At 38.2% G+C, this 7,260-nt stretch overlaps 1 non-coding gene across 1 annotated transcript; it reads left to right on the forward strand.

The window, feature by feature from the left end:
* The first annotated feature begins 381 nt into the window (after window positions 1-381).
* LOC141413105 (U6 spliceosomal RNA) lies at window positions 382-491 on the forward strand. The gene has a single exon (XR_012437929.1). It is a non-coding gene; the product is annotated as a U6 spliceosomal RNA (small nuclear RNA).
* The last annotated feature ends 6,769 nt before the right edge of the window (window positions 492-7,260 follow it).

Below are 7,260 nucleotides of genomic sequence, written 5' to 3' on the forward strand. Positions count from 1 at the left end.
TGTATCCTTCTGACTTCAAGTTTTCATCCTGTTTCAAATGTAAAAAGTTCTTCTAATCTTATTTCTTAAAGGAAAAAGAAATTTAGGAAGATAAAAAGTTCAACATTTTTAAGTGCATGCTTCAGGGATATTGATTTATTCACTTTGTGCCCCTTGGTGATACAAATGAAAAAGGATATCAAGCTAACTTAGAAGTTAGCAGGAATTTTTCCTCTTAGGTTCCTCTGAAATTAATTAGGACAACAGGGAAGTCTTTCATGGAAGTTGTGTCTTTGGACTTACGCTCATGTTCTTTTTCTCTTAACATACACATCGGTTTCTGATTCCCTCCTACCCAGTGAGTAGGTTTTGACTGGTTATTGCCAATCAAAAAGCAGATCGAGTACTCACTATAGTAGTGCTCTATACTAAACTTGGAATGATACAGAGAAGATTAGAATGGGCCCTGCACAAGGATGACATGAAAATTTTGTGAAACATTCCATATTTTTAAAGGAGAGAGTTCTTAGGAGTGAAGAGGATTGAACTAAAATATGTATTGGTTATATATATTTATATATCAAGATGGCATAACAAAACCCTCCAAACATTGTTAAAGAGAAAGAAGGGAAAGATGAGGGAGGAGGCTACAGGAGTATAAGAGGGGGTGAACTTGTTCAAAGTACACTGTACATAAAATGTATACAATGAAACCCCCGTACTATTAATGTATGCTAATAAAAATAGTATAAAGAAGCAAATAGATTTCTTAACATTTAGATTGTGACATATTTAACATAATAAGCCATATTCTTAATTTCAAATCATAGATTTAATCAAGGGTGGGGAGTGTCATTATATTAAGTTACTCTTTTCAAACCACAGTTAATGTTATAATTAATTTCTTTGATTTTTATATATCCATAAATATTATTTAGTTCCTGATAGAGTCTTAGCATTAAACTACATGTTATACTTCTGTGTGTGTGTGTGTGTGGTACTGGGGCTCAAACCCAGGGTCCTGAGCATGCTAGGCAAGTGCTCTACCACTGAACTACATCACCAGTCCTCTACTTCTTTTGAGACCAATAGAAATTGAGGATCTGGCAACAAAGGTCTCAGTTACTGGGAGAAATCAAATGGATGTATATGAAGTCATCATTACTAAGCAACATTCAGCATTGTAGAAAAGGTGATTCAGTCATCTTCAGTATTAGCTTCTGGAGGTAATGGTGACCCACTGCCTTTAGATAAGTCCTCCCAGAATTATTCTCACCATTATTTTAGTCAGCCTTTCATCCCATGAAAAAATTCTTGAGAGAAACAATATAACAGAGCTAAGATTTAATCTGGTTCACAGTTTCAGAAGCTTCAGTCCATGACTTCTGGCTCCATTATTTCTGGGCCTGTGCTGAAGCAGTACATCATGGCAGCAGAGGATGGTGGAGGAAAGCTGCTCACCATATAACAACAAGGAAGAAGAAAGAGAGATTAACAGGAAGGAGCCAGGGACAAGATATACCCTTCAAAGACACACCCCCAGTGACCTACTTTCTCCAACCAGGCCCTACCTCCTAATAGCCTATTTGGCTTTGAATTCATCAATGGGCTAGTCCACCTATGAAGTCAGAGCCATCATAATCCAATCACATTCAAAGACCCATCAGCTGGCAAGCAAACTTTTAACACATGAGCCTTCAGGGGACATTTTTATTTATTGATTTTATTATTATTATTTTTTATTTGCATATGTTGTTTGGGTCATTGCTCTCTCCTCCCCGCCCCCACCTCCTCCCTCTCCCCAGGAGACATTTTTAGATTCAACCATAACATTCAAAGAGAGCCCCTTTCTTAAAGTCATGACTAGGGAGGGGTAATAGAGGCCCAAGACCCGTTTTTTGATGGAGGGTAACTCAGAGGGAGCCTCCCAGCTCCAGAGCACGTGGCTGTCATTGGAATCACCACAGTTCAACTCCTCCCTCTAAGGCCTTCACTTCCCTATAGGTATTGATCCCAGGCTCTCCCTAATATCTCTATTTCTAATTTCTGAGGAGACCAGCCACAGAAGCATCAAATGCTTCTATAATAAAATCAAGAGGCCCAAGTTTGGGTCTTGCTACTATCACCATGCTGAGTAACCTCTCTCAGCTGCCTTCAGAAGGGCTAGACTAGATCTCCAAAATAATTTCTATCTCTAAAAGTCTGATATGTTACAATAAACAATCTGGATTGCTCTTCTAAAATTTATAACTACCACCAACTGAAAAGAATGTAGAATCAAAACTTGATGATCTGGATTCAGACTCCTAAGTCAATACCTAATTTGTTTGGCAATAAGAAAGACTCCACCACCCCAAATAGCCATTTGACAAAAGAAGAAACCATTGTGAATCATCTCTATTGTCAGTTTGATTCCCCAGCTTTCAGCAATGTGCTTTTCTCTGTGTTTATAGGGGCCAGGTAAATCTATTCAAATATCACCCCTTAGAACCAGGTCATGGTTGGTTAGTAAAACCATCTGAAATCAGATATTTCCTAATTAAACAATACTGTATTTATATTCTTAAATGATGAATTTTAGAAGGAAGAAGGGACTCCTTTATTTTAATAAAAATAATATGAGAAAAATTATAACCAATTTACTAAATAAAACATATTCAATTAATTATGATGCACAACTCCTCTACTTGAAGTCTCAAGCCCTTGGCATCTTGTATTTTCTTCTGATGAAGGTATTGTTTAGGACACTGCAGTACTTGCATTAATAATCTCCTTGTTTGTTTGTTTGCTTTTGGTGGGACTGGAGTTTAAACTCAGGGCCTCACACTTGCTAGGCGGGCGCTCTTCCACCTGAGTCTCCGCCAGCCCAACAATCTCCTTTTTGATAGGTGCCCTAAGAGAACCTAAATTCCCTCTGAAAGAGACATATTATCAGTTATTGCTACTAGCACCAGGGCATACTTGCTATGATGAAGTGTTTTTTGCTTTTCTTTTTTTTTACTGTGATGAGTAGGAATTGGCCTTGTCCTAAAAAAGCAAAGACTATTTCTTTCACATGCTATTCCTTCTGCTTCTGCTACTCCTCCTACCACCTCTTCATCTGATTAGTTTCTAACAGTATTCACATTCTCAGAATCTCAGCAAAGATATTACATCTCCTTAGATTACTTGTACTGATGCTTCAGCATGAGTGCGGAATCTTCCATGGTCTTCCACAAATGCCTTCCATGTTCTTGGAGGACAGTAAGTAATTCGTCTGTCTCCTTGCACGGACTAACTTGGACAACTAAGGTCAGGATGAACCTCAGCTCTGTGGTCTTAGTGTCTGCAGTACAGTGTTGCTGCGTTACATGTACTCAATATCTGGCCAATAAATTAATGATGATGAAAACACCTAGTAATCTTCTCAGGCCAAAAAGACTTTTTTTGAACAGTCATGCCTTAGTGTTACCAAACTCAGATGGGGAAGCTCATTCTAAGGAAAAACCAATTCCAAGACACAAGTGTTGGGGAGAAATAAAGACTTTATTCAGTGACTAAAGAATGGAGAAGAGGGAGCTATACCCACAAATCAGCTTCTCCTTTCCAGGTTGCTGAGGTTACAGATGTAAGTTAAGACTAGTGAAGGAAGGAGGCTGATAAAAAAGAGGGATGTTCATATATTTTCTGGGATTAAGTGGAGATCTTGCTCTTCTTGTTCCTTTCATAGTCTGGTGTTTTTGGACTTGGCAGTTGGTAGGTATTTTTAGCCTTGAAGAGGAAAGAGAGAGAAACTAGGCAAGTCTAGATCAAGTTAACCCTGCATTGTACTTCTGGACAAAACATTTCCCAAATGATCAGCATGTCTACATGCAGAGCTGAGTAGAATCTAACCCAAAGGTTAAGGTAGCAAAACAGACACAACATGAAGACAGAGAGGCTTGGCAGCCTTCTCATCCTGTTCTTGTCACCTATGGGACATCAGCAGGACCAAGTTAAGTCAGTGTTTTCAACAAAAGTCCCTAAAAACTAACCTAGGCAACTGTTATCACAACCCACAAAGCAGAAGTGTTATCTATATAGCAAAGCTTCTGGTAAATTAACAATGTATTGCCCAGCTGTGAGACCTCTAAATTTAGTGATCTTTAAGTCAACAAGGAGCAAATGAAGCCAGAGGTTTTATTTAGGTTTTTCCTCAGTCACACCAAGGCAGAGAGATTCATTATGAAGAGACTAATTCTGCTCTGACATATTGGCTGTCATCGAGTTGATTCTGGTGGGCTTACTGAAAGCATTTCATGAAACAAGATTTTTCCCCTTAGTACTAGTTGCTTTAAGAAGCAAAGATACATGCAGTAACACAAATAATCATTTAAAATGGCATAAGCCAAACTTTATTTAATTTCTTTTTCCTTCTTCCTAGGTACTAAAGTGTTTTGAAAGTTACATAAAAGAAATAAGTAAGTTAAATGGTGAGAAACTAAAATAAAATTCACTGTTACCTCAGTGATGTAACCATGGATCCAGTAACACTAGTTCAGAAAGCCTAACAGACAACCAAAGATTGGAGTCATTTTTATACAGCAGCAAGTATTTTACTCCTTTATGAAGTTGTGGGGGAGAAAGATTAATTTTTCCACATTTTCTAGAAGAATATTATAGAATATTTTTTTAAATGATAAAGAGACTACAATGCTTCTAGCTGTTATGAAGGAACAATAGACATTCATCAAATTAAGTAAGTGGTTTTGGTAAATGCTGGGGATTAATTGCTATGATAATCCAGACTGTAGTTTAGGGTTACTTAAGAATCAAGTGTGTGGGCTTTCTTTGGACCATGTTACCATATCAACCTTACTCTCCTCTAGTAGGCAGGGAAGGAAGACCTGACTGAGAATGGGTAAAATGGTTCCTACGTAAGGAAAAGGTTTCAGATTTCTTCCTCTGCTTCATCTCACCTTCTGAGGGTATTTGCCACTGCCTTCCCCATCACACACACACACACACACACACACACACACACACACACACACACACGCACACGCAGCCTCTGCTCTACACAGCCAGGGTCCTCTTGCTTTTTCCCCACCTACTTATGGAAGCCTGCTAAACCTGGAGCAGTGAGACCATACCATTAGCTGTAAAAATAGCCCAGAAATTTTAATGAGTGATTCTGAGTAAGACTATTAATATTTCAATAGATGAAGTCCTTTTTTAAAAAATTTTTTTATGCTTTTTGGCAGTGCCAGGAACAGAACCCAGTGCTAGGCAAACACTCTGCCCCTGAGCCGCACTCCCCAGCCAGACAGATGCAGTCTTAATCCAGGGAAATGAATTCCTGATTTTCAAAGTTTCAGGAATCAACAAAGCAAACAGCGGGAGAGGGCTTTTGGGCCTTGCCTATGAGAGGCGTCTACTCCACCTACTTAGATGGCTCATGTGCCTTGTTCTTAGTTCTACTGAAAAAAAACATAAAAATTTGCATAGGGTTGTGGCCTCTAAAAAGTTGCAATCACATGTGGCTTTGAGAAAAACCACAATTATGAAGACCTCAGGATAATCATCCCTCCAAATATTTCATATTAGCTGAAACAATCGAAAATTAATACGGTTACCACCTCCCCTCTCCAAATCAGAGTAACGGGAAAAGAGTTTTGAATCTAACAGACTTTGCTCAGCTAAAATCGTCCTGGAAAATGATCAGCACTCAGTCAAGTTTAGACAAGACTCTTGGTTGTTGTTTAGATTGCTGCTGTGTGTCCCTACTAGGCTTCCTTGCCCCTTTCCAAATCATTTGCAATCACCCCTCCCTCCCCAGGGGTTTTGGAATGAATCATCAACTCTTCTTTTTCAAGCACACTATTAAATTAGGCTACAGCCTGGAACCAAACATTTGTTCTTACAAGCATTTCTTGCATGTCATCAGCTGTAATGGAAACCAGAAATTCAGTAAGCAGACCTCATCTCCAGTAAGGCAGAGGCAGGACATCGAGCTCGTGTGCTGCTGTCGTGCACATTTGGACAAATTTACAAATCATTTATAAGGGTTGAAGAATTACTGCTAAAATAGGGAAGGCCAATTTGAATTTATATGAAAATCAAGTCATTTATTTTAATTCAAAAGCAATATATATCATTTATGCTGAGTAAAAAAATTAAAAAACAACTTCTTTTGAATCACAATATTATGTCAGATGCCTGTAAAGGACATCCCTCGTTAAAATGAACAGTGTTTTTTCAAATTCCAGCTTTAAGAAATTAAAGATGCTTTCAGTCCACTTTTAATTTCAGGGAGCAGCAATTGCTGAATACAAAATACATAATTATAATAATGGGTACCATTAGTGGCATACTGTTATGAAAATAAAACCTTCATCAAAGGATATAAAGGAGATGGCATATGTCAAAGCACCTAGCATCATTCATGAATTCTTTCATCCATTCAACAGTGCTATCGCTCTGCCACTTCTGCTGGGGACCAGAACGCAGCAAATATAAAGCATATCAAAATCCCTGTCATGTAGAACTTCTATTGCAGGGAGAAAGGGGTAAGGTAGATTATAAACAAAAAACATCAACTATATATAGTAAGTTAGAGGGTGAAATGTCACAGAAAAATAGAGCAGGAGGAGACTAAAGTGATGAGATGGGGAGGAGTTACAGTTTCAAATCAGACAGTCAAGGAAGGTGAACCTTGGAGATGTGACTTTGAAGAAGAAGAGGGAACCACAAGTGCAAGGATCCTGAGACAGGAAAGTCCCACAAGGTCCAGGGACAGCACAGAATACAGTGTGCAGAATGAGTCAGGGAAGGGTGGGTGTTCTGAGATTGACTCAGAGAAGTAAACTGGAAATAGGGGTGACAGATTACATAAGGTCCTGTACAGCATCATGAAGACTTCAGGATTTATCTTGAATGAGGTGGGAAGATTCTGAACAGAGAAGTTCATGACCAGACTTGCACCTCGAAGCAGTCTATTTGACTGCTGTGTTTCACATAAATTTAAGTAGGAAAACAATAGAAGTAGTCAGACACGAATTGCTCCAAAATACTCACTTCTTATAAATTACAATTTAACATCAAGTTCCCTCCTTTTTCTTTTTTTAAATTTATTTGCCTTTAAAATTTTTTACTTTACTTTCTTATTCTCATGTATTTGGGGGTGTAATATATTTGCACTTGAAAACAATACAATTGTGTTTCTTTAAAATGTTGAATATGTTTCAGACTTTTCACTGGAAAGTCAAAAATGATCTCTCATTTAACTTTTCCTTTCCTTTTCTTATTTGGGCAAAGATTAAA

Source organism: Castor canadensis, chromosome 10 (genome assembly GCF_047511655.1).
Source record: "Castor canadensis chromosome 10, mCasCan1.hap1v2, whole genome shotgun sequence".
Lineage (NCBI taxonomy): Eukaryota > Metazoa > Chordata > Mammalia > Rodentia > Castoridae > Castor > Castor canadensis.